Source organism: Mandrillus leucophaeus, unplaced genomic scaffold (genome assembly GCF_000951045.1).
Source record: "Mandrillus leucophaeus isolate KB7577 unplaced genomic scaffold, Mleu.le_1.0 Scaffold864, whole genome shotgun sequence".
NCBI classification, from domain to species: domain Eukaryota; kingdom Metazoa; phylum Chordata; class Mammalia; order Primates; family Cercopithecidae; genus Mandrillus; species Mandrillus leucophaeus.
In genome coordinates this window covers 950,616-961,443 of record NW_012109408.1, presented here as the reverse complement: position 1 = coordinate 961,443, position 10,828 = coordinate 950,616, and the positions used below count along the sequence as shown (strand labels likewise).

Below are 10,828 nucleotides of genomic sequence, written 5' to 3'. Positions count from 1 at the left end.
GGGTTAGTGTGTTAATTATACAAAAAAAGATACTGTATAATTTAAAAACTCATCTTACATAGCCTTACATTTCGGTTTTTTTTCTTTAAAAGAAATGAGTTGTGTATAGGAGGGTTAAATGTTTTATTATTTAAAAAAAAATTTGTATTATTTTTTTTAAGATGGAGTCTTGCTCTGTTGCCCAGACTGGAGTGCAGTGGCACAATCTCCGCTCACTGCAAGCTCCGCCTCCTGGGTTCACACCATTCTCCTGCCTCAGCCTCCCGAGTACCTGGGACTACAGCTGTCTGCCACCACGCCCGGCTAATTTTTTTGTATTTTTAGTAGAGATGGGGTTTCACTGTGTTAGCCGGGATGGTCTCGATCTCCTGACCTCGTGATCCGCCCGCCTTGGCCTCCCAAAGTGCTGGGATTATAGGTGTGAGCCACTGCGCCTGGCTGAATGTTTTATAGACAAGAAAAAAACTGTGATAGAACCAACTTATTCATCATCATCATCTTCTTCTTCACCTTCATCCTCTTAATCTTCCTCTTCCTCATCCTCTTCGTCTTCCTCCTCTTTCTTTTTCTTGCCTTTCTCAGCCTTGGCAACTCCCTCTTTCACTGCATCAGGTTTTCCTTTAGCTTGGTGTGCAGCAATATCCTTTTCATATTTTTCCTTCAGGTTCACAGCCTTCTTTTCCTAAGGATGCTTGTCATCTGCAGCTGTGTCATTCCACAGCTTTCCCAGCATCTTCACAACACCACCAATGCGTAGGACAGGATGGATGTTCTCCTTTGATTTTTTAGTGATACTCAGAACACAACAAGAAAAAGGCCAGAGGAGGCCTCTTGGGTGCATTGGGATCCTTGAAGTTCTTTTTGGTCTCCCCTGTAGGAGGGATGCAGGTTGTCATTTCTCTTTCATAACAGGCCTTGTCCGCCTCTGCCATATCTTCACATTTTTCTTTCTCTTTAGCAGACGTGGTCTTCCACCTCTCTGAGCATGTCTTAGATAATTCTGAGAAATTGACCGAAGCATCTTGGTTGTGCGTCTTGTGCTGCTCCTGACAAGTTTGCACAAGAATGCTGTGAGGACATTTTGCCTCTTAGCTTCTTAGGATCTCTTCTGCCCATGTTTCATTATTTTTCCTCAGAAAGACACAGAGTTGCCCTGTGCCAGTCCAGCTTTCACTTGCCCCGGTGCTGTCTCTATGGAGCTCAGCGTACTTCAATGGCGGCGAGAGTGAGAGCCAGACACAGCCTCCCTGGAAGACTTTCTTGAATGCTGAATAATTAATAGTACACCATGCAGCAGAGAACTAGGGGACAGGTTCCCAGGGAAGACTGTGTCCTCTTTACATTTACAACTTGCCCCTCAATATTTATGCACACACTGCTACATGATGTAAACATTGAAGTATTTATCATGGAATAAATTTAGATAAATAGTGATAAAAATAAGATTACTCATTTTTGATTCATTAAATTTATGTGAGAAATTAGGTACAGTCTTTTTAGCAAATTGCAAAGAAATTGATTTCTGTATCAGTAGTATAAGGATAATAATAAAAATTATGTAATATACTGAGCTACTGCAATCACAAATCATGTATACTATGATGTGAATGAACTACCCACACTTCTAATATCAGCCTCCTCACCAGAAGTGGATAAGATCAATCTCATCCACTCTCCCTCTGCAAGAATAGATCCCATCAATTCTTTGCTTTCTTTCTTTTCTTTTCTTTTTCTTTAGAGACAGGGTCTCACTCTGTTGCCCAGACTGGAGTGCAGTGATACCATCATAGCTCACTGCAGCCTCAAACTCCCAGGCTCAAGCAATCTTCCTGCATCAGCCTGCCAAACAGCTGGGATGACGGATGTGTGCCAACACACCCAGCTAATGATTAATTTTTTTTTTTATGGCAACGGGATTTTGCTGTATTGCCCAGCCTCATCTCAAACTCCTGGTCTCCAGCCATCCTCTAGCATTGGCCTCCCAAAGAGCTGGGATTACAGGCATGAGCCATTGTGCCTGGCCCAATTCTTTGCTTTCTAATGGGCCATTTCTGTCAGCAAATAAAAATGCTATTCAATTTTAACTTGTTATTTAATATTTTTTTCTCAACTTCTTTTTTTCTCTTTCATTTTTTGCCCATTTTCTCAAAAAATGCGACTTTACCTGCTGCCTTCAATTTCTCTTTCCCCATTGCTTCTTCATCCATACTAAACAGTCTTTCATTCCTATCATTTCATTCCATCACAACAGCTTCTGTCAAAGTCACCAGTGACCTCCATATTGCTAAATCCATTAGTCTCTCAGCCTTCCTGTCACTCAGCCTATCAGTAGCTCTTGACACAGGCAGTCACTTCTGGGAAAGACTTTCTTCATGTTGCAAACTACACATAACACGGCCCAGACAACTACCCTTTCAAACGTGCTCCTCCTCCCATGGTAAAAGGCAACTCTATCATCACCACTGCTTGGGGCAAAAAATCATGTTGTTACCTTTGATTTCTTTCTTTGAAACCCCACATCCAATCTGTTAGAAAACCCTACTGGCTCTACAATGAAAATGTCTCCAGGAATATGGCCCCTTCTACTCTTGATGGAAGATGCTATCATCTCCCACCTTGGTTACTACAAGCCTCCCAACTCATCTCCTTGTTTCCACCCTGTGCCTTCCTATGGTCTATTCTACACAATAGCCAGGGATTCTTTTAAGCAATTGCTGTATAATATTATATTATATGTAATAAATTATATGTATTATATGTATTAAATTATATGTAATAAAATTTCTTTGTTTGAAACTCTCCAATAACCTCCTATGTAACTCAGAGTAAAAGCCAAACTCCTTATGATGGCCTACAAGATCCTACATAACCCGGTGCCCACTGCTTCTCCGATCCTGATGTTCCCAATAACTGTGATATGCTCACCTTAGGAAAACTGAAATTGATGAGTCTTTGCTTGGGCATCCATGTGGCTCACTGTCTCAATTCTTTCAGGAGTTTGCTGAAATTTTACCTTTTCAATGGGACCCTTCTTGATCTGCCTATTTAAAATAAGTCCTGGCCCCTTATGCCCCTAGTCCTATACCATACTTTATTTTTCTTTTCTTATCTTGCTACCTTATGACAACAAGTTTTCTTTTCTTTTATTTTTTTAAAAATAATATGAACTCCATTGGAGTAGAAGTTTGTTTTTTCATTCTAGTATTCAAGCACTTAGAACTGGTTCTGGCCCATAATAGGCACTCCATATATATGAATGAATTAAAATAAAAACAAAATTAGCCTAATTTGATTTAATGAAATTGCTTGCATTCACCTTATATTGAACATCTGGAAAGTTGTTTGTATTGACTTTGGAGTATTTTAGATTCTGATCCAGTGATAATCCAATGATATATTTCAATGTTGTTTAAGTGTTTTAGGAAATATTGGTTTCAATGGGAGTATTACTTTATGGAAAGTAATCTACATTTGTAGTAAATGCATCAAGAAACTAATATGATGTGAGAAGGTCCTGGCATGGATTATCAGTGATTATCAGCTTCATAACCATGTTCTCCTGGCTATAAATATGTCTCACTTTCCATACTCAATGATTTAATGAGAGGCACTGTGGTCAAATGGAAAGAACCTGAAATTTTAAGTCTGAAGTCTAGGTTACTCCTCATCAATTGGGTGACCTTGCATAAATTACCTAACTTTTGGAGGGATATTTTCCTCCTTTAAAAAAGTGGTAACAACAGTGAGTTGACTGTAACAATTAAATGAAGTCTGAGAAACTTGTTGAGAGCATGTACTTCGTTTTGTTCATTGTCATATTCTCAGGGATTGTCACGTGTGAACAGTGAGTGGCACACTGTATGATCAATAAAATATTTGTTGAATGAATGAAAAAATAATGTGTGCAAAGAACCCAGACAAGTGCCTGGCACAATGTAGGCACTTAAAAAATGGTAGTACAGGCACAGCTCTTGCCTGTAGTCCTAGCATTTTGAGAGGCCGAGGCAGGAGGATTGCTTAAATTCAGGCAGAAAAGAAAAATAAAGTATGGTATAGGACTAGGTACATAAGGGGCCAAGACTTATTTTAAATAGGCAGGTCACATTTCTGGAAGCTAGGAAATCCAAGATTAACACGTCAGCCTCCCAAGTAGCTGGAACTACAGGCACTCACCACCACACCTGGCTAACCGTTACATTTTTTATAGAGATGGGCTCTCCTTATGTTACCCAGGATGGTCTCAAATGCCTGAATTTAATAGGCAGATCAAGAAGGGTCCCATTGAAAAGGTAAAATTTGAGCAAATTCCTGAAAGAATTGAGACAGTGAGCCACATGGAATTTAATGAGCCAGGGAGGTTGAGGCTGCCATGAGCCACCACACTCCAACCTGGGTAACAAACAAGACTCTGTCTCAAAAACAAAGGTAGCTATTATAATAGGTATTAGTAAATTAACTGTATTTCTTTAGTTATACTATATTCAAGAGCATAGAGTAGATTCTGGCTGACTTTAGCTGTTTATTCCTCTTTAGATAGATTTGAAGATGTTTGATTGAGCTTACAGAACATTTTTAACACTGGAACTAGAAGGCGTTTTCACTTGCTTTTCTCTTGATGAAAAGAACAATTCAACACCGACACTATAGCTGTAGTTGAAATAGAAGCTGCAATAAATTTTGGTTAACAGTTAATGTCAAAACAGTTTTTTGGAGTTTTTCTACAAATTTGGTGGTAGAACTATAAGTAAGTGGTCCTGATGCTTTCAATTGAACTGTTCATCCATGGCCTCCTTGCACAATGCTACCAGAGTAGGACCCGGATGTAGCATTTCCCAATTACACCACCTTGAAAACAGACCTCCGCTGATGTATTCAATGGCTTTTAGGACGGCATTGCCCTTTGGACACAGAGGAGTTAACAGCGGAAGAACTAGAATTGGAAATCTAAGTTCATGTCCCATGGATTCAGTAACTAGACATGTGATGTTAAATTATTTGACTCAATTCCTAATCTATTAAAGATGGATTTAAAAATACACAGCTTGTCCACCTTTCAATGTAATTTAGAAAGGAGAAGTATATATTTTACCCAAGGATGTTGCTATGGTCTGAATGTTGTGAATGTTTATGGCCTCTTAAAATTCATACATTGAAAACCTAATCACCAATTTAATGGTATTAGGAGGTGAGGCCTTTGGAAGGTGATTAGATCATGCAGGCAGAGCCCTCATGAATGGGGTTTGTGCCCTTATAAAGAGGGCTGTCTGTATCCGACCATGTTAGGAAACAGTGGGAATATGCCAACCATGAACCCATCCATAGGCTCTCAACAGACAGCAAATTTGCCTTAATCTTGGATTTCCTAGCTTCCAGAAATGTGATAAATAAATTTCTTTTGTTTATAAGCTACCTAATCTCTGATATTTTGTTCCAGCAGTCAGAATGGACTAAGACAGATGCTTTTGTAGCAAGCAACAAAATAACAACTAAAGCTTGTTTAAATAAAGGGAAAGTTTTCATAAGACATTAGACATATGAAACCAAAGGTAGGCTATGTAGGCAGGCCTGAGTGAGGTGCTGAAAAAGAGAACTAGAAAGCCCTCAGAAACCACAGCATCTTAATCCACCCACTTCCTCTGCATCATTTGTGTTCATTACATAGCTACGGGTTTCTACTTCCTTTTCTTGGTTTTCTTCATAGCCCAGCTCTGTTGGTTGGCTTATTAACACAAAAATGTCTTTAGGTGGCAATCCCAGCCACTAATTCAGTAACTTGACAGGTAGACTACCCTCAGAAAATGAATTGGGCCTATCTGTATTTTAACTGGAAATTCTCCGAAGAGAAAATCACAGAGACTGCACTTAAGTTGGTGTCCTTTGGGTACAATCAGCCATGCCTGGGTTTTGGGTCATGTGTCTTTCTGTGCATTCGGTGAGTCCTGTGGGAACATTCTCTCTGACAAAGGAGGTATGAGTAGATCTTAAAAGAGTGTTAGGAAGTACCGGGAAATCATGGGCAAGCAAAGTGATTGACTTTTCCAGTCCAAGTCTTCAAATTTAATTGGAGATTAAAAATAAATATGTGAAAAATTTAAACCAGTCATATGTATGTCTTTCCCTATATCTTGATTTTCTAATGCGGAACAGATTTATATTGCTAAGATAAGTGAGTTTCTATGATTCAAAAAAGTTAATTTTGCTCAAAGAGGTGTCTAACTACAAATATGGAGTAGTACAGGGCAGAAGTGTGTGTTCAGAGTGTTTCATTTGGGTAGAGCCCTACAACTTTCTTTTTCCCCACGTCAGAGTTTCCCACTTACTTAATGTTCAACTCTTTTATCTGAAAATAAAAACAAAACAAAACAGGACAAATAGGCAAACAAAAAACTCTGGAGAATATTTTGACCCTTATTAAAACATAGAAAAACAGAGCTTGTTTGGAAAGTCTTCAAAAAGTTATGTTTGGTCTCTGAGGTATATGGTTTGTTTTTATTCCTGTTTACATAATGCATTTTATATATTATTAAATATAAACATATTAAATATTATGTAATATTTATGTAACATATGTATTTATATTGCCAAGTCAGCGTTGGATGGGCTCCAGTGTGTTTCTGGTTACCTCAAGGTAACCTGAAGGCTCTCTTCTTTCTCTTTATTAATGTCTTTGCAAGCATTTCTAAATGAACTTTATTTGTATCTCACTAAGCAGCATGTATTGCTCACAACAAGAAATTTGGGGAATATAGAATAGTATAAAAATGGAAACAAAACATAGATAATCATACTACCTACAGGCAACCATTGTTCATATTTCGTCATGGTATTTTTTTCAGCATTTTTTTCATGATTTTTAAATAAACTTTTTTTCATAATGGACGAATAGTGCATATATGGCTTGTTACCCTGTTTTTCTCACTCAAGATTTTATTATATGAAGTTTCTTATGTCATTAAACTTTTTATATACATTATTAGCAATGTCATAGTGTTTTATTCGTGGATGTGCCATGTAGTAAAAGTTTTGCTTACCTATATTCTAACAGTGGACATTGAAATTGTTTCTTATTTTACTTTATTGTAACTGCATTATGTGACGATGTATATTTTTGGTGTACAACCTTTGTCCAAGTTTTGGTTCCTCCTGCAGAATAAATTTCCAGAAAATAATTACTTGATGAAAGTTTGTACACTCTTCATGTTTCTGAAACCATTTCAAATTTTCTTTCCAGAATTCTTGTACCATTTTGCAAGCCCTTCAACACTGAAAAGATGTCTCTTCTGGCACCCTTTGTAGTATTAAGTATAACCATTAAAAACAAAAGAAAACAAATGAACAAACAAAACTGCTAACTTTTATAGGGGAAAATAATCTTCCATTTTCTTGTTGATGACTAGTGAAATTGACATTATTTTCTCGGCGATGATTTTCTCATATATTGTTAGTCACTTGAAGTTTTTCTGGGGAGCATCTGTTTGCATCATTTTCCTTTTGTGGTTTTTTAATGTTTTCCTTAATAACTTTTATGAACCTTTTGTTTGTTAAAAATATAACCATTTGCCGTGTAACTTAGAAGTATCCTTTTTTTGACATATAGATGCCTTACACTTTTAACTCATTAAATCTAATGTTCTTTTGATTTTCAACTTTATTTTTCCTTTCAACTTTTTGTTTTAAAACTTCCAGACTCAGAAAAATTAAAAGAATAATCCAATGAGCCCTGTATACTCTTTACTTAGATTTCACTGGCTGATAAAATTTTGTCACATTTTCTCTCCTTTCTCTGACCTCAATATATGATACATACATATACATACATGCATATGTATGTTTGTGTATATATAAGTAAATGAGAGATATTTATTTATTATTGTTGAACTATTTGAAAGTAAGCTTCAGACATCATGATACTGGGCTGCTATCTTCATCGTTGTAAATCTCTTAAGAATATAGACATTCTCCTATGTACTACAATGCCATTAAAACACCTAAGACAATTAACAAAAATTACATAATGTCTTTTTAAAACATTAATTAATTAATTTTTTTTGAGATGGAGTTTCACTCTTGTTGCCCAGGCTGGAGTGCAATGATATGATCTCATCTCACTGCAACCTCTGCCTCTCAGGTTCAAGTGATTCTCCCGCCTCAGCCTCCCGAGTAGCTGGGATTAAAGGTGCCTGCCACCATGCCCAGCTAATTTTTGTATTTTTAGTAGAGATGGGGTTTCACCATGTTGGCCAAGCTGGTCTTGAACTTCTGACCTCAGATAATCTACCCGCCTTGGCCTCCCAAAGTACTGGGATTACAGGCGTGAGCCACGGTGCCTGACCAAAAATTACATGATATCTAATATCCAGTCCTTATTTGAATTTTTCCTATTGCTCCTAAAATAAGTCTTTCATTATTTTATGGTCTTCTATTACTTTATCCAAAATTCAGTTAGGTTTCATCATTGCATCTTTTGCATGACTGTTCAGTTTATTGAAGATTGTTCTTAAAATTTGTTTAAGAATGTCCTTTTTAAAGAAGAGATTAAATTGGTTTTACCTATATTTTCTACTAAACATTTCTTTTTGTAATAACACACTTTTATATTGAAATGGAATTTATTTGGGTTATGGTTTCTGCTGGATTCTCAGATTGTTTTTCTTTCTAAATAGCTTATTTCATTCCAGCAAAACTGTCTTAGAATCTGGTCCATTGATATTATACCAGTTCCATATGAATTTAATCATTGTAGATTTGTAATGGATTTTAATATATGGTAGGTCTAATCACCACTATCGTCATTTTCCATTGTTCTGTTTTTGAATAGTTGCACATGTTTCTTCCCTTAAATAAATATCACAGTCTTTTCTTTCCACGTTGTATAAAGAATAGCACATTTGTATGTTCATTGAGATTCTAGTAATCTTCTATAACTATCTTTTACTAAATTTTCATTGTTTTCTTGCTTGATAACTCTCAGTACTTGATAGGAATTTTAATCTATATATTGTCACTCAGTAGGTTTCAAAGCTTAGGTGAATATGTATAGAATATTGTCTTAGGTGAGCATATATAGGTAAATATTTATTGTTTGTTCACTCATAAATATTCTAAATTCTATTCCAACATGAAGCCACAGAGAGCCACAACCCTGTACCAAAGTGACTTCTGAGAGAGGAGGAAGGAAGAAACCGGGTCAGGCAGGCAGTTAGGGTGGGTCCTTGGTAAAACTTCAAACTAAAAACAGCCTGAAAATTAAGCTGCGGCCCCAAAATGGGAACGCCCACTATGAATCCAGAAGAACAAATTCCACTCCTTTTTTGGACATATTTCTCTCTCCTTGGTGTGCCTTTTTCTTGTGTCATGTGCTTTCTTCTGATTGGTCCTTACCGTTCACCTATTTTACATATTCTGTGATTGGCCGAGGGCCAAATCTTCGTTTGGATGAAGTAACATCACTCCAACCCCTGACTGGTTGTGAGCCAAGGCTTCACCTCTGCCTCCAAATGATTCTTTTCACTATCCTGTCTCTTTCTGAATGATGCCTTCTCCAAGATGTGCGACCAGTCAGTGCGCTCCTCCTCCTTCCCAGTCCATAAAACCCCCAAACTTAGCCCCTCAGCCAGCAACCCTGTTTTGGGTCCCCTCTCCTTGCTGAGAGCTTTCCTGTCACTTAAGAAATCTGACTCTACCTTACTCACTCTTGTTGTCTGTGTGCCTTATTCTTCTTGGTCATGAGACAAGAAACTGGAGTGGGACTGGAGTGGGAACCTGTGGTGGGAATAAAAGAACTGTAACACTCTCTCCCACTCACCACACAACAGGAGTGAAAAAGCTACAACACTTCCACCTCTCTCTTCTCCCAAAATCCACTCCCATTGCTTTTATGAAATTGCACTTTGGCATAAGGCAATTATCTTTAATTGTAGTAAAGATGTCCCTATTATTAATAAATGTGTTGCTTCATCCACATTAAGGATGTTGCTTGTTACATGGACACGGGGTCCAGTTTGTGAGAACCTCAAGGGAAAGTATTCTCTCTAGCCTCATTATAAGGAGTACTTTTCCCAAATAGTTGTTATGTTTTAATCTTATGAATATTGAATCTTATAATCTATTACGCTTGAATTTATGCTTTTGTTGCTTGAAATCATAGAGCCAAATTTGTGACCCCTAAATAACAGGCATACAAAGTGTCACTAATTCATTTATTTTTTCAGGTCTCCAACAGGGATTAGTGAAAGATTTAAAATATTCCCAATTGCCTGACCTACTTTTCTTGTATGGGTATATATTGACATCCAAATGGTGTTCATACTACCTGTTTGAATTGCTGTTTTAATTAGCCTATTTGAGATTTTTTTCCCTTTCTTTTAAAAATATTGCAAACTCACCTATAAACTGAAGGAATTATTTCAGAGTGCAGTAAAAGCATGGAGAGAATACCCACTATGGTAATAATAAGCTTGAGTCTCATATTTTAAAGGGACTGTAAGTTTAGCTTTGCTCTGTCACTGGAACAGAAGTGTTGTAAACACTTGAAAATCATGACATCCAGGCTTATGCTCCCTTTGCTCCATCCCCTTCTATAAACCTTCACTCATGCCCTTCAAAATATGAGAGAATTGACCTCATTACTATTTATAGAGATTTTACTTCCACAAAAGCTCGAGGCTCTTCAGGGGCTCTTAATATTACAGCACCCATTGCAAAGATTTAAATCAGTGCATTATTATATATTCCAAAATATTCTTGTAAAGGAGTGTACCACATTCCCACTTTACTAGTTCAAGGAGAAGAAAGAGCTCTGAATCCACCCTTAAATAGCTGCCTGAAA

General features: G+C 37.2%; 1 pseudogene; it reads right to left on the bottom strand.

Annotated features, from left to right (window-relative positions):
- Positions 1 to 481: 481 nt before the first annotated feature.
- On the bottom strand, positions 482 to 1,116 carry LOC105531094 (annotated as a pseudogene).
- Between the last annotated feature and the right edge of the window lie 9,712 nt (positions 1,117 to 10,828).